Source organism: Sciurus vulgaris (assembly GCF_902686455.1).
Source record: "Sciurus vulgaris genome assembly, chromosome: X".
In the NCBI taxonomy this organism is placed as follows: domain Eukaryota; kingdom Metazoa; phylum Chordata; class Mammalia; order Rodentia; family Sciuridae; genus Sciurus; species Sciurus vulgaris.
The window spans coordinates 40,517,956-40,541,683 of record NC_136471.1 but is presented as its reverse complement, the minus strand read 5'-3'; the positions used below and the strand labels follow the sequence as shown (position 1 = coordinate 40,541,683).

The 23,728-nt window shown below is 40.4% G+C and overlaps 1 protein-coding gene and 1 pseudogene across 2 annotated transcripts in view; one reads left to right on the top strand and one right to left on the bottom strand.

Annotated features, from left to right (window-relative positions):
- The window catches only part of PAK3 (p21 (RAC1) activated kinase 3), a 261,916-nt gene that overhangs the window by 591 nt on the left and 237,597 nt on the right, over nucleotides 1–23,728 (top strand). The window lies entirely within an intron of this gene.
- LOC306651077 (phosphatidylinositol N-acetylglucosaminyltransferase subunit P-like) lies at nucleotides 3,631–18,184 on the bottom strand (annotated as a pseudogene). The gene is made up of 2 exons: nucleotides 17,765–18,184; nucleotides 3,631–3,743 (listed from the first exon to the last, which is right to left on the bottom strand). The product of its transcript is annotated as a phosphatidylinositol N-acetylglucosaminyltransferase subunit P-like (transcript).

The following is a 23,728-nucleotide window of genomic DNA, read 5'->3' as shown; positions in this document are numbered from 1 at the left end:
ACATACAACAAAAACCAGCCCTCACCAGCTTCCAGTTCCAAGCTAGGCTGCTGTCTGCTGGCGAAGCGGGGTGTGGGCCCGGCAGACTAGGGAAGTGAGAGAATGTGAGGGGGCACTCCCTGTGTGTGACTGGGCATATAGGAATGCAGTGGTGTGTGCCGCGGACGTGGTGCAGATTTTGTGTGGGATTCAGTGAGTGTGAGTTGGAGTGGTGTGCGTGCGTGTGTCTGCACCATAGGGCTGGGCTACTCTTGGCATTATATGTCCTTAGGTCTTATTCCATGCCAAGCCAGACTGCAGCAACACGCAGGCAGGAGGATCAGGTCCAACCTGTTCTGCCCACGTTGGAAGGGTAATGATGGTTTCAAAGTGATGGAAATCCCCCCAGCTGGGGCAATTACTTAGTACTTTTTGGATGTGGAATTTTCAACCAGGTTGACCAAGACCTGCTGGACATCTTTATAATTCCCCCCAAAATGTCCAACTTTCTTAGCAGGTTTTCCTCTCTCAGCCAATGAGAATCCAAAGCTCAAACAGTGATCCCTGCAGTGCCTACTTCACCCCTTTAATTAATGGATTCTTATGTCTTCCTTACTGCAGAGAAGTTAGTGGTCTCCTAGGATGTAGCTGTGTGTTTGCATAAAAAGGTTCAAAATAAATACACCTATGTATTAGTCCTGAATTTGCTTTAGAAGGTTTTTTTTTTTCCTCTTGAACCATAAAGCATGAAGTGGTTTGGTCATTTTGTTTTTAATTAAATAAAGAAAAGATCAATAAAATGAACAAAACTGCTATACCTTCTCTTTGACATTTTTATTTGTAATTTTAATAAAATTGCTTTTCAGGGTCCAAAAATGTACAATTAAAGGATACATTAATGTTTATTGCACACTTGCTATGTGTCAGTAGTAGTGTTAGGTGTTGGAAGTATAGAATGAATAAAACGTCATCTCAGTTCTTAGGGAGTGCAGTCTGGTAGGCAAGATAGAGCATGTAAACAATTAGAATAGAGTGTAACAATGGACAGGCAGGGTACTGTGAAAGCATTGAGGGGTTGAGGAGGGGTGCCTGGCTCTGGTGGGAATTATGATCAAGGCAGGCTTTATGGGGAAGGTGACATTTGAGTTGAGTCTACAGGAATTAATTCACCAGGTGGCTAAGTGGAGAATGGCATCCTAAGTTGAAGGAACAGCATGTATGAGGGCAGAGAAGTTATAGTTAAGAAAGACTGCAGGGAGTCTGGAAGTTTTACTGTCAAATTCTCGACAAACCCAGGATGAATATCTGTGGATTGGAATGATGATTAATGGTGAATTCGAAAGGAGCCAGTACTGCAGATTGATAAGGATCGGAACACATCCCCATCTTAAGAAATGTCTAGCTCATTTGTTAATATTAGTGTGTTTTGCTTTAAGCCAATCTGATATGTGTGAATGGATTTGCAAGGCAAACTAAACGGGCAGTGTTCACATGTAGAATTTGTTGCTTTACAGAAGAATTCACAATCAGATCATCTTAAATAACACTGACCCGCTGATCTTTACAGTGAATGAGTTTTGTCTAAAAATTCATTAACAGAATTTTTCACATAGCCAGTGGATAAAGATAGATATACCCACATTACAGGTACTTTTAATACAAGTTACCAATTTCAATGCAGGAATTTCCCCTCATGCTGTGGATGTTTAATAAATACTAAGAGAAAATATGAAAAGGATAGCAATAAATATTGAATCCATTTTAATATATAGGCAGTGTCTTACTGATTGAATTATCTATAAAATACAAATTAACTAGGACAGGATCTTCAGGTACTTTTACAGTTTAGGTACTTTTAGTCGTGTCACTGGTAATTAACAATAGCAGCAGGGCACATGGTGCACGCCTATAATCCCAGTGGCTCAGGAGGCTGAGACAGGAGGATCACGAGTTCAAAGACAGCTTGAGCAACTCAGTGAGACTATGTCTCTAAATAAAATTTTTAAAAAAAAGTACTGGGGATGTGGCTGAGTGGTTAAGCATCTCTGTGTTCAAACCCCAGTACCGAAAAAACCAAATACAAACGAACAAACAAAATCACAATAGCAGAAGACTTCTGTGGTGTATGTTAGTTTTTTTAAAAAAATTTGTAGTTGTATATGGACAGAATGCCTTTATTTTATTTATTTATATTAATGTGCAGCTGGCATCAAACCTAGTGTCTCACATGAGCTAGGCAAGCGCTCTGTCACTGAACTACAGCCCCAGCCCTGAATGTTAGTTTTGAAATGGATACATAATGACTACTCAAATATTCATGCAATTAAGCTAGAATAAGGGCACGTTTAGAGTCTCCTGTTTTGTTGTGCTAGTGCTAGCTGCATAGGTTGATGAATGGGACTAGGATAGAGGCTAGAGATTGATGATGTCTACTGGAAATGACTGGTGGGTACAAAATTATGCTAGTTAAAATTGTGGGCTCTGAGACTATGGATCAGCATCTTGAACGCCCCCTCCCTCAAAGGAAGACCAGAAATAACCCTGGGTTCTGTTTGAAAAGAATGTCAGAAAAAGTGGTGGACTTGTATTGACTTGGTTCCTCTTCTGGCCAATGTCCTATGGCAGAGGAGGTGATGGAGTCCTCTGGTCTCATGAAAGTGCTTTGTTCATGATTGATTCCAAAAGCTATCAGATAGTATCTCTGAAAAACATCCCCCACTGTATCGGAACTGATCTGTCTTCTGTCCTGACAGTCTCGCTGCCAGACCAGTGCTTCTTGATGTGTGTTCCAAAGAAGACAGAATGCTAGTAGTCACCCCTTCATGCACACACACACACATGGAATTTTGTGATCAAGTTATGTTTGGGAAATTTTTGCTTAAACAGAAACATGTTTGTTTACTACAGGGCTTCTAAAAGCCTCCACGAGGCTAATCCATATTGTGACTCTCCAGGAGAATAAACTACAGCATTTCTCAGATATTTGTCCACGAAATGTGGTATTTCAACAATCATTTGGCTGGACTGGTGTTAAGAATATTCTTTGGGCAATGCTGGGCAAGGGCATTCTTCACTTGGTTCAGAGGCTGTCAATATCGTGCTGGTAAACTTGGATGAAAGATAAACTTGGATGACTTGCTTTACTTCTCTCACTTCTCTTTCCTCCCCCATCTGTGAAGTAAGACTGATAATAATCATTGCTCTCGCTGACTGTGATGGTGTGATGACAACTAAGATAATATCTCTGCAAGTATTTTGAGCTTCTTAGAAGAAAGGCTCTATGTAAACTCAAGGTTATTATGAAAGGGAAGTTAAGAATTAAAGCAATTATCCTGATAGTTCAGGCCCAAATCCTGTTTTTCTGCTGAGTTATCAGGCAGACTGCCTCAGTTCTCTGGTTTACTTTGACTGCAAAGACCTATCCTCATTCAACCTTGGGTGACTCAGTTCTCTGGGCTGATTTCCTTTCACATCCTGAAAATTTCAGTGTGGCCTTTAATTTCCTGATTCAGAGTTATCATCAGTACAGACTTCAGACAAAGCCCATCAATGTGAACACACCCTGCTGACCAGAGAACCCTAGAGGTGGGAATTAAGTTTAGTGGGAAAGTTGTTTTTATCCTTCACACTTATTATCTTTCAGAAGCAGTTTTAAAGGCCATCTTGGAAGCTCAGTGCTTCAGGGTTCATCTCTAGTGGCCCCAGTGCCCATTCTGGGTTGGATTCCTGTTTGCAGGAGTCCATTTCATCAGTGCTGAAGCCATCTTTAAGGAAATTTAAAGGCAAAGGAAATGACACTCACAAGACTATTGACCCTCCCTAGTTCCCTTGAATCCTGTAAACTCCCTCAATCTCTTTTCTTTACAAAGTGCCTTGAAAGGAGAATAGAGCTCTTGAGAATTATGGCTAATAATCATTGCAAACTGAGTTTGGGGTAGAGTCTCTTGATATGGAGACATTGGAGTTACTGACTCTTGAGTGCTCTGTGCATGAAAGCAGAAAGTTGCAATAGGAAGAATTTTTGTTAGTCACAAAAGAGAACTGGTTTGAGTTTAAGGCTATGTGATGCTGGAATGTGAGAGGAGCAAAGTTGTTCTCTGTTTTGGACAACTTAGTGAAGATGTCTGCCCAAGAGGAGAGCTTCACTGAATGGTAGACATTTAAGTGCCTTTACAAGTTCATGTGGTACAAAACTGTTTGGATGAGGAAATGAGGACCAGAGAAATGAAGTGAATGCCCAAGGCTACACAGCTACCACCTGACAGAAATCAATGTAATAGCTAAAACTCAGATCCGCTATCTCCTAGTGCTCCTCTATTAGAGCCAGTTGCCTAGTTGTGTACTGCAGGGAGTGTGGGTTGGATCATCCAGTTGGATTTGGAGGTTATTTTCTGAGCTGTGTGGGCTTCCATGTGGCAGTTTTAGGAGAGGGACAGCTTTCTTGTGAAGACCCCAAAGACCACGCTTCTTTCCTTTCCTATCCATTTCTCTTGAGTGTATGATGTTCAGACTCAACAGCCAAGTGGACAGTTGGAAGTTCAAGGACTCGTTGTTCTGCCCTAGATTCTCAGTGAATTCTCAATCACCCCAGTCCCTTTACCCTGGTAGTTAATTTTGTGGGCCAAGGACCCTCTTGAAAGTCTGATGAAAGTTACTGGTATACTCTCCAGAGAGAGGCCTGAACACACTAACATGTTTATGTAATTTCAGGGCTATTAGGTCCAGAGCACCAGTGTGGCTTGTTGTTGGTGTTGGTGTTCAGTCCAGGATCACTTATAGATCTTCCCTAAATACTAAAGATTCACAGGAGTGAAATTGTCAACCTTAACTTGGAGGCAATCGGAAATGCTGGGGTGAAGCTTGTACCAAATAGTCTGGTGGGGGATAGTTAAATTGGAATTTCTTTAAGATGAAATAATGAGATTGAATGCTGAACTTGAATTCAAAATACAAAAGGAACCGAAATGAGCTAACCATGCCCAACATTATGAAAGAGAACTGACCTGATGTGGGTGTAGTGGCTCACGACTAAAATTTCAGCTATTTGGGAGACTGAGCAGGAGAATCACAAGTTTGAGGCCAGCCTGGGCAACTTAGCAAGACCTTGTCTCAAAATTAAAAATATGAAAAGGGCTGGGGATTGTAGCTCAGTGGTAGAGCATCCCTGGTTTCAATCCCCAGTACCGCAAAAGAAAAGAGACAGAGTGTGTATCCTGGGGTACAGAAATGGGGAGAAATCATAGCAGGATGAACAGCAGGAGATTTGGGAGGATGGGCAAGGGGATCTGACCACCACCTGTGCACCATGCCATATTTGAATGAAAGAAAAATCCCTTCCTAAGGAATTAGGAACCCTTCTCTTCAGTTTTTCTTTCCCTAGTTCAACCTCTAAGTAGCAAAAGCTCATTACTTTGGGTCTTAGAAGTTGTCTTAGATGCTGGAACACTTTGTCCTTGGAAAGGACATCTTCAGAGACTGGAGTGGGAGCTGGACATTGTGGGGGAGTGTCACAGTATGCCTTACTTCTTGTTTCAAAAAAGCATTTTTATTATCAAAAAGAACACATGTTCTTTTGTGCCTGTAAAAATAGAGATATGAATTAGACTGTTCCTGGCTTCTCCAACAGAGATTCTCCACCATGTTTATAGTTTGGTATGTATCATTGTGTTCATGTATTAATGAATATCTGTGTGTGTATTAATGTGCATAAAGTAATCAAGGATATGACCACATGCTATGTACTGTTCTCCGACATGTTTTTTACTAAACCATGTGCCAGGAGGTCTTTTCTTCTCAGTATATATCTAGCTATTTTCTTCCTTTTAATAACTGTATAGTATTCCATTATATGGCTGTGACATATTTTCGTTAATCCAACCTTTATTAAAGTTTTATATTATGTCTAATTTTTATAATGTTAAATATTAGCACAGTGTTTCTCCTTGTACGTACATCTTGGCATATTATTTCAAGTGTTTTTGTCATATAAATCCACAGTAGTAAAATTGCTAGTTAAACATTTTGGTTTATACATCTCTGATTTTAACAGAGCCTGCCAAAATGGCCCCTGAGAAGACTATATAAATTTACATTTGTACCAACAATGGCCATTTCTCCATGCTCTTCCTCACCAATTTCAGATATTATTGATACTTTTAATCTTTGACAATGAGAAGACTGAAAAATGTCCTCTCTTTTCTGTGTTGTTCTTTATCTGTTTATTAGTTATCTATATTTCTTCTGTGTGGCCTCTTTTTCTATTTAGTTGTTCTTTCTTGTTTTGATAACAGAAATCTCTTTATACATTTTGGATAGTAACGTTTATCTAATATCTATGTTGCAGAAGTATTTAACAGTTTATTGCTTGTCTTTTAACTTTGATTTGAGTGTCTGTCCTTATACTAGAATAGTTATGATTTTTAAAAATCACAGTTGTCAATCTGTTCCTTTATGAGCACACAGACAATGTCACAACTGAAAATACTTGTGTTACATTGTATACACTTGGCTTGTTTCTTCTTTAAGATAAATTACTAGGATTAGATCTGTTCATTTATCTCTTTTTCTGGATGTTGTGAAATTGCTTTCTAAAATGTTTCCACCAATTTATGCCCTGTCACCATGTATGAAAACACATTTTGGCCTTCCCCTTCATGTCTTCTGATAGTTCAGGTTGGGATTCTAAATTACATACCAGGCAGGAATTCATATTAGACACCATTAAAAGTTGGAAGCAGAAATACCTAACTATACATACAACACATGTACTACATATTTCACGTTCAGTTGTTTAAATAAACATGCCTTTAAATTCATTTCCAACTAGAACTGTGTCAAAAGCATTTTCCAACATCAAATCCCTATAACTTCACTGTGAAATGAATGGCCATTTAGGGTCATCTCTGCTGGCAGTAGCCAAAGCAGAAAGCAATGATAAATTAACTTTAGAACTCTACCTTGTCTTAAGAAACTTGGAGAAGGCTACTGTTGCACCTTCACTCACCTCTGAGGTTAGGAAGATTGGTTCCAGAGTTTTCTGGAGGCTGAATATTGAATAGGAATCAACTTTTAACTTGGCTCCCTGCAATGAGGACAAGTTTGAGATTCTCCTGTGAGAAGTGATGCTAACAGAAATAAACAGTGATGTCACTTTCTGCAAAGGGAATAGTGGCAAACAGGTACAGGTGTGGCTTTTCCCCTCATTCTGCCTGGGCTTGCTTCATCTTCTTTTTTTTTCTGCCAGCATCCAGAAATGGTCAAAGGGGTTTTGGTGTTTGCTGTAGACTAACAGTAGGATTTATGGATCAGGAGAAGATGGAAATCAGAGTGATAGTTTATGTGTTTAAGAGTAGCTTTTATGTGAAGAGCACAGTAGCAACCTTAAAATCCCTTGGGGATGACAGAGCAATGGGAGAGCATGAAAGAATGGTGACAGATTTTGCTTGCTCATTTTGCAGATGGAGAACACATCTGAAAAGGAAAAATGCTCTGAGTTGAACATTGAGGAGAAAGGCTCCTGACATAACCCACTAACACTTGCTAGCTCACCATTAGCTAGCAACTTCTCTCCTGTAAGGATGGATAGGGGTGCCTTTAAAGTGAAGCCTTCTCATTTGATAGATTTAAAAATGCCCTTCATACTTATCTATCATTCACTTTACTATTGTAGTACTGGTATAACCCACCCCTGGAATGCTTCTCAGCTGTGTGAAGATTGGTGGGTTATTATTCCCAAAGGAATGTTTCGAATTACTTGAACTATTGACAATTATGATTGTGGTTTCCCACTTACCTCAAAATCTTGATATTTGGCAAATGGCTTTAGATTGTATCTAATATATAAATTTTTTTCTTTTAAGATTTTGGACTAGAGTAAGGATAGCTCACTGGGGAACTGATGGCCAGATAATATTAATAAGTATTAATCTTTGCTGTGTTTTTAGTTGATAAGCTAATGAATGTTCTGTTTAAAGAAAATGTCCTGTTTTCTTCAATGCTGAATGATTTAAAACTTAAAAATGATAGCCATAAATATGATTTGTACATGTAAGTCATATGATACATTTCTCCATTATAATGATTACAAGGGGACTGGTATTTTTTAAAAAAAATCTGTGTTAGGTGCTTTCAGTAGAAGTGAGGAATGGTGTGTGTGTGTGTGTGTGTGTGTGTGTTTCCATAATGAATTATTCTGTAAAGGTAAAATGACTTTTAATGCTGACTAGAACCAGGAAAGGGCATCTGTTTTTATACATAATCCAAAAAGGAAAATCTCAGTAGCAAATAGACAAAGATTGTTGGTAAACGGATCTTACACTGAATTGCAAGGCACAAGTCTTAGGTTCTGGTCCTGGTTTTGCTCAACATTAGCTGTGTGACCTTAAATAAGTGCTTAAATGTCTTTAAGCTTCAGATTTTTCACACATAAAATGAGAGCAATAGTTAGGAAGAGATGGTCTATATTGTAGTTCTTCCATTTAAAAAAAAAGCATTGCCATTTCCAAAGTCAAAGCTTACTTTGTGACAGAATCACTTGAGTGCACTTTTTCAACCAAACTGAATCTGAAACTCCAACAGCAGACCCAGCAAATTTACTTGTTAGCTAGCTTCTTAGGTGACTCTAGAGAAGATTGTAACTCCCATCTGAGGTAACTTTCAGGAGGCAAGATCTCCTGGGCTTTCTGACCTGAGGGAATGAAACCATTTTCCAGAGGGTGTAGGTCCTGGCCTCTCTATTGCTGTGGCTTAAAAACCTATGAAACTACACTTGAGGAGAGTGGGTTTTGATCTAGTTTCCCGGGGCTGGTTTATGCAGAGGTTAGTGAAGAGCAGAGTGTTCCTTTTAATAAGAGCAAGTTTGGAGGAACACACTGACTGATCATGAGCATATTTTATTTTTTTGGCACAAAACCTTCAGTAGAGGCATTACTGAGAAAGGACAAAGCAATATCCAGAACTCTTAGATCCTCTCAGCCTAAGCCTCTCCTTTGACTCTCATTTCAAGCTTCTATTTCCTTTTTTGATTTGTAAAACTTTGGTTATTCTTCCCTTCATTAGTCTCCATCCTTTTACATGCCCTAAACTCCCACAATCTCCATCACAGTTTAAATAACTTCTCCCCACTCATCACCCCCTCCCTGGTCACACCACTGATTTTGATTCTTTCAGCCTTAGGCACCTTCTCAATATCATCCCCCCCCCTCTAAATGCTGGAAGGAAGGAGTCAGCACCAAAGGGTACCCATTTGTCCTGATGATTTCCCTGTGCTCCAGTTCTCAGCTCTTCACTTCATTACAGGGGAAGCTGGAACTTGGGAAATGTTTCTCCAAGGCAAACTTTCAGAGACAGTGAGCCTTCCTTTTTATATCTAGCTACCATTTGTTGAGCATTTGCTGTGTTCTAGGTACTGCTCAACTCTCTGCCTGTCTTCACAACTCTACTGAGTTGATGCTATTAACATTACCATATTTTATTTATTTATTTATTTTTTTGGGCGGTGCTGGGGATTTGAACCCAGGGCCTTGTGCTTGCAAGGCAAGAACTCTGCCAACTGAGCTATCTCCCCAGCCCCAACATTACCGTTTTATAAAGGAGGTAAACGGGGCTCGTAGCAGCCAAGTGACTCGCATAAGTTCTCTCAGATGGTGAGTGGCAAAGTGAGTCAATCTGGTCCTGGGGATGATTAAACAGTGTTCTGCCATTAGAGGCTGCCCATTGTAATAAGGCTGAGGTACACCAAGGGGAATGTGTGAAGCAACAGATTTTCTTGGGTGTGACCAGTTTGAGCACTGAAGGAACATTAAACAACTGGAAAAGAAAGGAAGGTGGGTTAATTTTAATGGTGGTCCAGTTTTGTTAGAATTATTATGTATCATTTTGGGAGTCGGACTAGGAGACTGGTTTTCTGCTTTGAGAATTGATAACTGCATAAACATGTAAATATTGGTAGTGAGAGGTAAATTCCTGTGACAACTCCTGTGACCATTGTTAATTTCAGAGATCTTGGGAATGTAAAACATACTTTTGATTTAGCCAGATGTTCTCATCAGGAGGCTGATGCCAAGGGTCTAGATGACCTCTGGAAGATAGAGTGATTTCCTGGATATTCTCAGCTAACGGGGGACTGGGATAAGGGGAAGCAGCCAGGAGGAGGGCCCATGGTAGGGAGAAAACACTCTGGATGTCTTTGGATTCTTGGGTTTCCCGTTCACCTGAGTCCTTTTTGATTCTCACTATCAAACTTGCAGCATGAAGCCAGGGGTATTTGGCATCCACCAATATGCTCATTGAACTAGAGCTCATGTAACTCAAATTCATGAGCACAAAGCCATGCACTGCAATCTCCAGAGTATACCTGTGGGGCTGAGTCCATGCGTAAACCCTAACCTGATGCCCCATTTTAAGGAGACCACATTTTCTCTTTGACTGTAGTGCAGTTCAACACTGCTGCACAAAAACAGACCATTTACTTTCTTTTATTTCTTGGCTGTGTCCTGGAAAGATTTTTTATTGGCCATAATTTCTCTTAAAATCTCCTTCAAGCTGTGTATGGTGTTGCACACTTGTAATCCCCGCAACTCGGAAGGCTGAGGCGGGAGGTCACAACTTCAAAGCCAGCCTCTGCAACTTAGTGAGGCCCTAAATAACTTATGGAGAACCTATACCAAAATAAAACATAAAAAGGACTAGGGGTGTGGCTCAGTGGTTAAGCACCCCTGGGTTTGATCCCCAGTACCAAAAAAATAAATCCCCTTCAAGTTGGAGCTCTCAGAGTAGGACTCTCTTGCACCTATTTTCTGTAGTGTCTATCATCTCCTCATTTCCAATCCTGAGAGACAGTAGGTATCAAGGAACCAAGATCTTGTGAGGCCTCAGTCATTTGTTCCATGTCTAAATGCTGACACATTAGGCTGCCTCTCTGAGCCTGTTCTTCCATCTTTAATGATCTTCATTCTCCCTTCTCCATGGAGATAGTGGAGCAATCAAATCATTGAAAACAGATGACTTTGAAAAAGTGGTCCAACATACAGATGGTCTTTGACTTATAATGGGGCTATTATCTCATAAGCCCATTGTAAATTGAAAATATCATGAGTCAAAGATGTATTTAATACTCATACATACCAAGTATCCTGGCTTAGCCTAGCCTACCTTAAACGTAGTTAGGATACCTACTTTAACCTACGGTTGGGCAAAATCATCTAACAAAAAGCCCATTTTATAATAAAATGTTGAGTGTCTCATATGCATTACTGAATACCTGCTTAGGAAATTCACTGGCAACCGAGGTCTCAATTATTTCCCCTTGTGAATTCATGGCTGACTGGGTACTGTAGTTTGTGGTGAGAGTATCATGCACCTTTGCTGCCTAGGAAAAGATATAAATTCAAAATTGCAGGTAGTTTTTATTGAATATGTGTTGCTTTAGCACCATTGTGAAATTGAACTATTGTCAGTCAAACCATCACAAGTCAGGAACAATCTGTATACAATGGGGATGACTTCAGATTTTCTCTGGTGAAAGAGCTATATTGGAGGAAAAGAGAAGGTAGTGTAAAAGTTAAAAGGAACATTTGCTAAAGTTTAAATTCCTACTCTTTTCTACTAGCCATGTGGTCTTGGAAAGTTTCTTAATCACACAATTGCCTTTGCTGTGTGAAATGGAAAGACTAATATCAGTACCTACATTGCAGAGTTGTGGTAAGGAATCAAAGAGATAATATATGTCTGCCCCATAGATAGCACTTTTATGTACTGCCATTTATGTATGGCAGTTATCTTTTAACTTATATTATGAACCCTTAAACCTCCATAGAGAGGTTTGCATCCTGGCTTAGGCACTTTAGATAGCCTAGCCTCTCTAATCATTTTTTGGTGGTGGGGGGGGGTACCAAGGATTGAACTCAGGGCACTCAACCACTGAGCCACATCCCCAGCCCTATTTTGTATTTTATTTAGAGACAGGATTTCATTAAATTACTTAGCCTCTTGTTTTTGCTAAGGCTGGCTTTGAACTTGTGATACTCCTGCCTCAGCCTTTCTACTGCTGGGATTACAGGCATGCACCACTGTGCCTGGCCCACTTAGCATCTCTAAGTCTCAGTATCTCAGTTTCTTCACTTGTGCATTGGGGACAATGGTGATAGTTAACAATTATTTATTTATTTTTTTAAGAATAGACAAGATGATTCCTGCAAAGCTTTTAGGATATTGTCTGGAACATAGATAGGCTTAATAAGGTATTGCTGGTAATCAGTTGCCATGCTTCATGAACCTGTAGGTTCTTTTACCCCAGCTTCTTAGTGTCCAGGCCACCTTTGGGCCTACCTCCCACCCCAGCAGAGATTTCTGATACCTGTGAGGTATACTTTATTTGAAGTGACCAGAGGCAATGGCCTCTTGCATGGGGAGCTTCTGAGACTGAGGGTTTCATACAAAAACACTGCACAGTGTACACAGGCTGCTTCTGAATAACAGCTGACTCTCTGAGCCTGAAAATGGTTCACATGGTGACAAAAATGGGGACAAAGCAGACCCGGCTTAGCAACTCCCACAGGAGCCTGGCCCCATGCAGCATGAATTTCTGTGAGTTGCCCCCTCTCCTGCACACACCTCCCGATCAGCCCTGCCAGCCATGTATTCCCTTCTGGCATTCCTCCAAGACAATCGGCTGGAGAGCCCTTTGTCTCTTCTCCACGTAATCCATCGAGTACGGCAACCAGATGCTGCCATAGTGACAATTCCTACTTGATCAATAGAGCTGGGAATTGAGCCCTGGTGACAGGGCCTGCCTTGAGGGGGCCACCTCCCAGGGCATCACCTGCCTCAGCCTGGTGACCAAGCAACCTGCCCTGCCCATCATTGGCTGTATACCAACCTCTATCCTTTCTCTATACATTAATCTTTGCATATTGGGGCCCAAAAGCAAATTCTGCCTTTATTGGGTTTCACAATGTCTCTACCTTACTTTGGGCCCTTAGTACTTCTGAATTATCTATTATTATTGTTGATGCTGATTTTAGTGTTACAAATAACAGTAATAATAACTAACATTTATTGAATGCTTATTGTGTGCTAAGCACTATGCTAAATATTACCATGTATTATCTCATTTAATAGTCACAAAATCCAGTGAGGTAGGCAAAATAATTATTTCTATTTTACAGAAGAGGAATAATAATAATAGCAGTTAAACTTATCTTGAGTGCTTACTGTATACTAGGTACTATGCTAACTGCTTTATACATATTTTCTCACTTAATCTTCATAATAACCTTATGAAGTAGGCACTATTATCACTTTATTACTACTAGAAATAGCTGTATGGCCTGAGGAGTAAGGTCCCAGACAGGAAGCTGGATACCTGTAGAATATTCAGAAAAGATTGAATGACCCAAAGGGACTTTGGATATGCTTTGACAGCAAGTCCTTCCTCAATACCCTTTCTACCACCCCATCATGTGCTTGGGTACAGTAGATATTGCTCATTCTGAATCCTGCTGGGCCCTTGACCATGGCTGGAGATAGGAGGGCCATATTGCCCTTATTTGCTAGCAGCTGAGGGGGAGTGTTGCAGCCTGCCCACCTGAGGTTGTTTTGGAAGTATTGGTCAAGTATCCATAATCCAAAAATCCTAAATTCAAAATGCTCCAAAATCCAAAACACTTTGAGAGTTGACATGATGCTAATGTGATGCTCAAAAGGTTTTGGATGATTTTTGGATTTTGGATTTTCAGATTAGAGATACTCAACAGGTAGAGTCTATGCAAATATTCCAAAATCCAAAAATCTCTGCATTTTGAATAAGGATACTCAGCCTGTAACTGAAATCAGGTTAGAGTTGTGGCATGGTGGAAGGTACAAGTAAAAGTTATTATTCTTTGCCTGAAATTTTAGGTTTTCTACTATATTGCTGTGAATGACTATAACATACATCTCCAACAGTGGTTACCTTACACAGACCCCATACCACAGCCAGTGTGATGTTCCCATACTGTGAATACATCTTTTTCACAAATTCACATGCCTTTGCTCATAGTGTTCTTCTCCTGGGCTTCTCCAGAAATCCTTCTCAGACCATCTCACTTCTTTATTCTCTTCCTATATTCTTTCATCCCAAGGACAGATTTTGACCATCTATTATTATATACTAGGCACTGTGGTAGGCACTTAGAATATAATTTTAAGCAAAAGAGACATAAGTCCTGCCCTTGTGATGTTCACAGTCGAGCAGAGAAGACAGATATTAAATAGACAAATCCAGACATATATAATTTTAAATTCTAATAAGTGCTGGGAAGGAAAAGAACTGAGAGACCAAATGAGATCTGGGGGATCATGAAGAAGGGCCCTTCTGGGGGGAAATGATTCTAAGCTGAGACCTGAAAAATGAATAAGTAGTCCATGTATAGCTTGTCCTGAGACTGAGGTGGGGGCTTGCATATTCATGTGACTAAAAAGAGCGAATCAGGGGGAAAGTGAGTCTTAGTGAAGTTGGATTCTATGAAGCACCTTGCTGGCTCTGGAAGTGAGTTTATGCTGAATGCAGCAGGAAGCTACTGAAGAGCTCAAGTGTAGAGTCAAAATAATGTAATTTATACTTTGAAAATGTCACACTGGCTGCTACATGAAGTTGAACTGGAGAATCCAAGAAGAGAAAGAGGGACAAATTAGGAGGCCATGACAGTAGTCCAGGAAGAGAAATGCTGGTGATTTAGACTAGGGGTGGCAGTGGCCATGAAGATAAGTGAGTAGATTCAGGATCTGCTTTTGAACTAGAATAAAAAATGACTTACTAATGGACTACATATAGAACTGAGGGGAAGGAGGGATCAAGGAAGACTTCCATAATTCTGGCTTGAGCAAATTAATGGATGATAGTCTACCTCATATACATGGGGATATATCCTGAATCAGATTCAGGTTTTAGCTTTCTTATGCCACATTTGTTTATGATGCTCATTTAGCATCTATACTATCCTATACTGTATCATCTTGTTTTGATGATAGGTAATGGGAATGTATTTATTGTCTTTCTAGCTAGTTTTTAAACTCTTTGAGGTCACTATGTCTTACACATCTCCATAACCTCTATCCCTAAAGCACCCAAAATGTGATGCATTGAATGCTGACTAATTAACTATGGGAAGGAATTCCTTTCTCTTTCAACTTTACTTTTCTCATGTGCCCATGGGAATGGCTCTGGATTAAGCTTTAAAAAAAACAAATAGGACACACACACAGATATGTGTGTTTGATACTGACTTTGAACTTCATTTAATCTTTAATCGCCTTTTGAAAAATTGCTGCCATATCTGCATGACACACAGGGCACACTTAACTTTGGTCTGCAGAACTTTCTTCAGCAGTGCAGTGAAAGCTATTTGATCATAGAAAAATGATCTCTTGGGAATGTGTAGGCTAACTCAGGATGGGCAGAGCAGAAGACCTGAAGTGTCTCAAGGGTCTGAGTTGTTCAGATGGGTGTGGAGCTTCATGGCCATAGGTTCCAATATGTGCACCTGGACTCACATACCACAGATAGCATACTATGGAATCTTAGATTTGGTCACAAAATATAGTTCAGTTAGCATGCCCAAATGAGACAAAAATAAAACAAAAAGGTGCTTTATGGCAGCTTTTATGCAATTCCTACAGAGGTTCTGCAGAGAATTCTCTGATTCTGAAGTTCTGAGGTGGGAGCCCAGTAATCTGTGTTTTTATAAGCATCCTACAGAATTCTGATGCAGGTGACCCATGTATCACACTTTTAAATATCCTGACTTCACTGCTTAACCCTGGAACTGAAATCAGGTACAGCCAGATCCTTGGGTACAACCTAGCTCATCTTTGCTCCCTCCTTAAGGGAAAGTAGTTATTCCCAGGAACCCAAGGTACTTCCACATGTAGTTGTAGACATGCATGGACATCTAGGGATGAATCACTAAAAGGCAGGTATAACAATGCTTAGAACCACAGTGGGAAAGGCCAGGAGGTCAGACTCTGTAACAAACACTGTAGGTCCATTAGGGAAGGCTAACACAGTGTGTGGTAGGATTTGTGGAAGCAACACTGCTCAGCAGCTCCAAACTGCAGGTTGCTTTTTAGAGGAACTGAGTTGGGCCTTGCCTTGCACTCTAGCTTACAACCAGAGGTGTTAGAGGGTAATGAACATGAATTTGTCCTCTTAATGGGATGAAGGATAGTTAGCAGTTCCCCATCTCCAGGTTCACACTGTAGGAACTCTGATCTTGGTTTGGTCAGCTCAGTTTCCTACCTAACCAAACTTTGCTCTGTCTCCATCACCAATGGTCTGGATATCATGGAGACCAACTTCTTCCAAGTGTCCAGCAGGTTAACTCTAAGCAGCTCCATCATCATGGCCCCTCATCTCCTTGGCTTCCACCTCTCGTGGTGGGGACCTAAGATTGACTTGGTCATCGGTTGCAGAACACATGACCTACACCAGTGGAGAGCAAGGGATTCACTTCACTTCCTATTTTCCAAGGCCACCAAAGGGAACCTGCAGGCAATACTCATTTCCAGTGCTATCATCCTTGGTCCTGACTGTAACTTCTTCCACTCCCAAATTGGGAATTGACTGGATCTTGGTGAGAATTAGTACTTCCTAATTGGTTTGAACTCTGGGACAACTTCACACCAATGATTTCCTTCCAAAGAGATCACTGCAGAATTTTGAGACCTCTGAGTTTCATCCCTGTACATGTTTGTGCTTTCTCTTCACACTCCATCCTCTCTCCCAGGCTTTGCATCTGTGCCCTTTGAGACCTATGTTGCACATCAACAAATTCCCCTGGCCCTTCACCCTCTTGCAGTATATTCTACATCTGCACATTACAGTGCTGGCTACATGCTCACATTACCTGGGGAGCTTTTTAACAAGATCTGATGCCTGGACCCCATCTCCAGAGATTCTAATTCAGTTGGCCTGAAGAGGAGCCTGGCTTCTTAGTGTTTTGGAGCTGCTCCAGTTGATAATAATGGAGTATGTAGTCAGGTTTTTACACCACTGATACCTCCTTGCCTTAACTGACACATCAATTTTCCTGAAGTTTTATCAAGTGTAGGCTGCTCATAGTGCTGGATTCCATGTTCCACAGAGCTGGTGGGTGATGTCTACACTCTTGTTTCCCCAGCACTTTTTTCAAGCCTTACATGTCTATCCTAACAACAAAGTTAACAAAAAACAACCCAGCAAATAACAGAATTAAATACAAAGTAGTTTATTGTCTTAAAATAATTGTCTCAAAAACAAAATTAAAGAAATGCTTCTTTGAGGCACATGCTATCTATACTGCCTGCTGTTCTCTCTTATCAACTCTTGCCTTTCTCATCCAATTGCATTTTTCTGGGACTTTTTTCTTATTTTGGTAATGTAGTATTTTATTTATTCTGTCTATTAATAAGAAATATTGGAAAATGTTTACAATATTATTTGAACTTTACCTAGGAGAAGATGCACTTTGATTTTTTTTTTTTTTTTTTACATTTCAATACTTGGCATTAATAAGAGAAAATAGTCGCTGGGTGCGGTGGCACATGCCTATAATCCCAGCAGCTTGGGAGATTGAGGCAGGAGGATCATGAGTTCAAAGCCAGTCTCAGCAACTTAGTGAGGACCTAAGCAACTCAGTGAGACCCTGTCTCTACATAAAAAATTAAAAATGCTAGGGATGTTGCTCAGTGGTTTAGTGCCACTGGGTTTAATACCCAGTACCAATAAACAAACAAAAAAACATATTGTGCTTGATGTTAGCATGCTTACACACAACTCGATTTTTAATGTAAAGTTCTTGGGCTGCAAGAAAGAACATTTGGTTTACCTCACTAACAGGATTATCTCTTAATGCTGGGATGGCCTTTTTAGGTATTTCTTTTGCCGTTGATTTTTAACATAGTTGAATGTGATTGTATGAATGGAGTTGAGTGGAAAAGTACTCATCATGTTAATTTTAAATAAGAGTACATAGCCAATTACTATAATAATAAGTAGTACATAACCACTTACTTATAGTAAGATGTAGATAGGTAATGTAACTGCCCAATATTTTTGAGGTTGATAGATTTAGCCAAAGGATTTTAGCCATGATTCTGGAATAAAAGCCCACAGAAGACAAAGTATGAAGCCAAATTGTGAGCTTAAGCAAAGAACAAAGCCAAAAATCACTCTTTGTGGCAATGGCATTTTCCACCATGTTCCTTGTGACTTTGGCCAGTGTCAGCACTGAGTTCTTTGCACAAGTGCAGGCTGGTGAGCCACAGTGAAAGGAGATAGAGGCAAACTTAAGGGAAAGGCAGAGGGCTAGGCACAAGTGCACTACTCCTGGACTTTTAATATTTGGTTTCTCCACTATAAGTCATGTTTTTATCCTAGATTTAGTGCTCCAGTAGATAATCCATCCAACATTCTTGACTCGGGATTCCTTTATTCCTTTCACAAATATCTATGGCATGCCTACATATCTGGGACTGTTGTAGGTGCTAGGCATATGGCAATGAACAAATGTACAAAAATCCCTGCCCTCGAAGCTTAAGATTGGGATGCTTAAGGGAGATACTCAACCAATCAACAAATAAACAAACACTTAAGGATAATACTTAGGATGTGAAATGACATAATAAATAGAATAATAAAAACTTGAGATAGGGAATGCTGGGAGAGGGGGTCTGTTTTAAATATGAGGGAAGGAATTTCGAAAAGGGCAGCCTTCTCTGACATACCAAGACCAGTGTTTTGTTGGAGAGGGTTATAACAGAGAAAAGCATGTGCATATGTCCTGAGACAGGCAGGTATCTGGCCACAAGAGGCAAGTCTAGCTGAATCCGAGGTTCAAGAGGAGGTCACGCAGCTTACAAGGAGATATATCTTATTGGGCCTTGTAGGAAATAATAAAAAGCTCTTGCTTTAAATGAGATGATGAGCTACTGGGAGGAGAGCTCTGAAGAGAGAATGGAATAGGGTCTGACTTATATTTGAAGTTCCTTGACATCTCTTATCTCCACTCACCTTCATCTCTACTCTGTTTTGGTACCTGTCCTGGATTTTGTCACTGCTCCAAACTCTTCCACCTCTGAACTCTTAAAACTCAAGTATTGTGATTCCAAGAGCATATATATCCAGCACCCTTATTCTAATTAAACTTTCTCATTCACCTCATCTGAAGCTCTCATAATTGACTGAGAGAACTTCTTGGATGACGGTCCCTATGGCTTACCTCCTTTCCCTTTACCTCTTAAACTCTATGGTGCATTGTTCTAGTTGTTCTCATGTATCAAGTCTCTTGCCTGGTTATCTTTATTCTACAGTGGTTCAGAAAAACCTACACCGTAAACCACAGATCATTCTAATGCATTTTGGTTCTGACTGCATATGTGAGAATCACCTAGGATGCTTTACAAAATATGAATGCCCAATTTCACTGATCTAAGAAAGGGCCCAGATATAGAGATATTTGAAATCTCTCCAAGAGATCCCAATAAGTGACTTGTTTGAAGACCTTTATGCTAGTCCAGCATTTTTCTCTTCCCTTTTTATATCTGAACACCTGAGTAGAAAACCAATCTCAATTGCTCCCTGCAAACTGCTAGGAAAACTTACAAAATGACTTTAGTAAGCTACATGTCACATTTCTCAGTGTTAAACCAATCTACACCACCCTCCTCCAGACTTCAACCTCATTTCTGTCCCTGTCTTTTCAGAATATGATTTTTCCTCATTTTGTAGAAAAAAATAGAGGCTTCTACAGCCTCATCTCCTGCCCTGCTTCCTCAAACTTAGAGGTATCTGTGACCATGTTTATTGTATCTCTCCTCTGACTCTTCCAGCATTTTCCTCACTTTTGTGGATCCTCAACACCCTAGTTACCATTAGCTCTCTTCAAGATATCTAGTCTCTTTTGTCTCTAAAAATTGCTAATTGACCCTATATATTTCTTCTTTAGCTACTGTCCTATGTCTCTTCTTCCCTCCACAATAAACTTCTTTAAAGAAAAAAAGTCTGCTTAGCCTATCTCCATTCTGTCACTTTTCATTCACTTCTGTCCAGTGGAATCTGGTTTCTGCTGTTATGAAACATCTTTTGCCATGGACACCAGTGATTTCCCAATTGGCAGATCTAATGAACATTTCTCAGTCTTTTACCTTATTCCGTGTTACTGGGTCATTAATTTCTATTACCTGTCCTCCTGAAGACTTATTCTCTTGGATTGCATGACACTATTCTCTCTTGATTAATCTACTTCTTTGGCTGCTTCTTGAGATCTTGCTTTTTTCCCACACTTGAATTATGAGCGTTTCCAGAAATCTCTGTTTCTTCTTGGCGATTTTATCTGTGCTTGTGGCTTCTACTATCACCTACATGTTTATGACTCTCAGATATATAACCCCACACTACACACAGATCTCTCTCTTGAGCCCTAGATCTATTTATCTAACTGCCCCTGGGATGTCTCTATCTGGAAATTCTACAGGCAGCCCAAAGTCAGTGTGCCTCAAACAGAACTTAACTTTTATATTCTGCCTTCTCTAAACCAGAGACCTGAACCTTCCAAAATCCTTCCTTCATCTCCCTCATCTTCCACAATGACCAGTTCTTCCCAGTGTACCTCCAAAATCCCTGTTATTTGTTCTTTTTTATTGTTACCCTTCTCTAGAGTCACATCATTTCTCATTTATAATACTTCCCTATCTGAATTGCCTGGCTTTATAGCAACCTCCTTCAAGCTGTCTTCTGCACCTGAATAATTTTTCTACCTACCATGCAAAACATTACAAAGTTATTAGCCTCACATGTTCTATTAATGATCCCCCAAGAATTCATAAAAAAGTTTTTAAGTTATGCTTTATGGATTCCTGTGTGTTCTGGAATGAAGTTGGGAATCAGCAACTAAATAGATGACATAACATGGCCAAATCCCTAATTTAACTTTGGCAACTGTGCTTTTTATCTGTTTATCATCCTGAGCCTTTGAGAATATTTTCTATTACAATGAATATTCTACAGCCAGAAGAAAACATTGAATGCCATTGACATTGACCTTCACAACAATCTCTAACAAGTTCCTTGTTTATCAGGAATGGTATAGTATCTCATGTTAAAAAGTGTGAAAGCTTCACAGACCTTGTGTTTAAGGGACTACATTTCCTCCAGATGTGTTAATTTGACTGCACTTCCCAAACTGAAGCCCCTCACAGCTTAATGGGATATTCTATGAGTGTTCTAAGGCCTTTCTTCTGCCCTTTAGAGTCACTAGAGCCTGTCATAGACAGGAAATCTAGAACTCTGCCTGAAGGACACCCATAGCCTTGACACAGGCACTATTCCTGATTAGTCTCAGATATCAAATTGTGCACTGTTCTATAACTTGCATTTTATATTTAACATATCTCTAATATACTCCCAAGTGATTACAAAGTCTTTTTAAAGCTACAGAATATTCCAGTGATCAAAGATTGTTATTTATTTATTTTTGTGAAATGAAATTCTGTTCCATCTGAATGGAGAGAATTTTAGGACACCCTTCCAGCCTCCATGCTGTGCCCCCATGGGGACTGATTCTCAATAAGCTATTTGTTCTCAGGGCAGCTTCCATAGTCCTTATTTACTCTTCCAAACTGTGATTGAGCTCAGGCCATAGGCTTTTCATCTGCATTTAGGAAAGGGAAAGATGCACACTCTCACTTGTAACAAGGGCCCCATGCTACAAAAACTATTCTAATTTGTTCAGCAAACATTCTTATCAAAACTGCTATTGATCAAAAGCTCTCAGCTGGGAATGAGGTTTCTATCAGTTTCTAATGCTGATCATACTGCCAATTTATCACATGACCTTGGACAAGTCACCGAACAACCCTGATCAGAGCAAGGAAAGGACGGTGTTGAATCAGATGGTTTCTCAGAGCCAATTTAGTTCTGATACCTTGAGTCATTGATGCTAGGAGATAATCAGTGTGAAAATACTTTGAAAAGTTCAAAGTGCTATATGAATGTAAGGGGTCATCATCAATTAAACCTACTGCTTCAAGTTCCCATAGGAGACAAAGGAGAGTAAAGGAGACTTCCAGATTAATACACAACAGGAGCAAGTCAATATCTGAATCATCTGAAGTTGGCTGGGTATTGTTATTTACCAGGAAGAAAAATAATAATGATAGCTATTATTTATTTAAGCTATTATTTATTGAGACATGACCAGGCACTTTCATACACATTTGTTATTCAATCCTCACAGTTAACCTATCAGTATTATTATTTTTGTCCTTTTACAAATGAGAAAACTGAGGTTCAAGGATGTTAAGTAGCTTGTTTGAGGTCACATCCCTAGTAATTATTGGTGGGAAGATTTGAGCCATGATTTTTGTGATTTGAAAACTCAAGTATTTTCTAGTATGAGATGTGAAACTCAAGGTCTTGTTTTCTAGTCCAGTTCTTCTTAAATGTTAATGTGCATTTGAACCACCAGGAGATCTTGCTTAATTCAGATTGCTGATTCAGTAGGTTTGGGGTAAAGCCTGAGTTTCTGCATTTCTAGCAAGCTCCCAAGTGCTGCTGATATAGTGGGGTTCATGGACCACGTTTTGAGTAGTAAATGGCTTTATATAGCCTACATTTGCTCCTGGAGCAGGGTTGCACAAGCTGTGCACTGCACAAATCTAGTGCACTACACAGCACTGTTTGTGCAGTGTGCCTCTTGAAGTCATGTACTACGGTGTCTGTGCCTTAGAGTGAGAATATGGTGAGTAGTGAGTAGTTAAATCAACAGCAACTTCAGCTACTTGGGCCATATCTGAAGAAAGAAAAGCACTCTTTCCTCCAAAAAGGAAAAATTGATCAGTGCAGTTGAAAAAGAAATGCTAAGCCAGACTGCCCACAAAATGAGGGCAGCCCATTTGGTGTTTGGCAAGATGGGAAGAGGGGGGAGAAGGAAGCTGGCTGGCTGGCAGGCGGGCTGGCTGGCGTGGCTGGACCCATTCTTATGCTAACAAAGCCCTGATTCCAGGCCGCAGCTGCTGCTCCTGTGGGGGCTTGGGCCATTCAGAGCAGCTTGCTTTATGAGTGCCAGACCCTCAGAACAGGTGCAGCCCCACTTGTTATTTTGCACAGCCCTGACCGTCCAGACAGGGAGCCGATTATCACTGTGAATCGGGGATTACCGCTGATTTACCAGCTTCTCCGGAACAAAGGGGCCAGCCTCTAGACAGCTGGCTCTTCTGGCCACAGTGAGGCTGATGGCCCTGAAGGCCACGTGGCCTTGAAGAGATGGCTTTGCATTGGAAATGGGACAGAAGACAATCAGATCCAGGTAAGCAGTCCTTGTGGGGCAGGTCAAAATGTGAGAGTCAGAAAATTTGAGAGCTTGAGCCCATAGTCCCCATAGGCCCATAGTGATCAGAACCTATTCAGATATCCTTCTGTGGTCAGGCTGCTACCTTGAGCCCTATCCTGGTCTGAGGTCTGTGGCAGTGGCTGAAGGCAAGGGAAAGCCAGCTGACTATCATTATCCCTTTCCTCTTCTACTTAGCCTCAGCACCAGGCTTTTGCAATAAGAAAATCAGCTTCTAGTCACAAGGAGGCAGGAACCTTTTGGCACTGTGGTTAAGCAGACCAGAAATAGGGGGAGGCAGCCTGGATCCAGATCTTAACCCAGTGACTTACTAGCCGCAGGGTCTTAAGGCAATTATTTGATATCTCCAAGCTTTAGTTTTGTGCCCTCTCACAGAGGAGTGATGA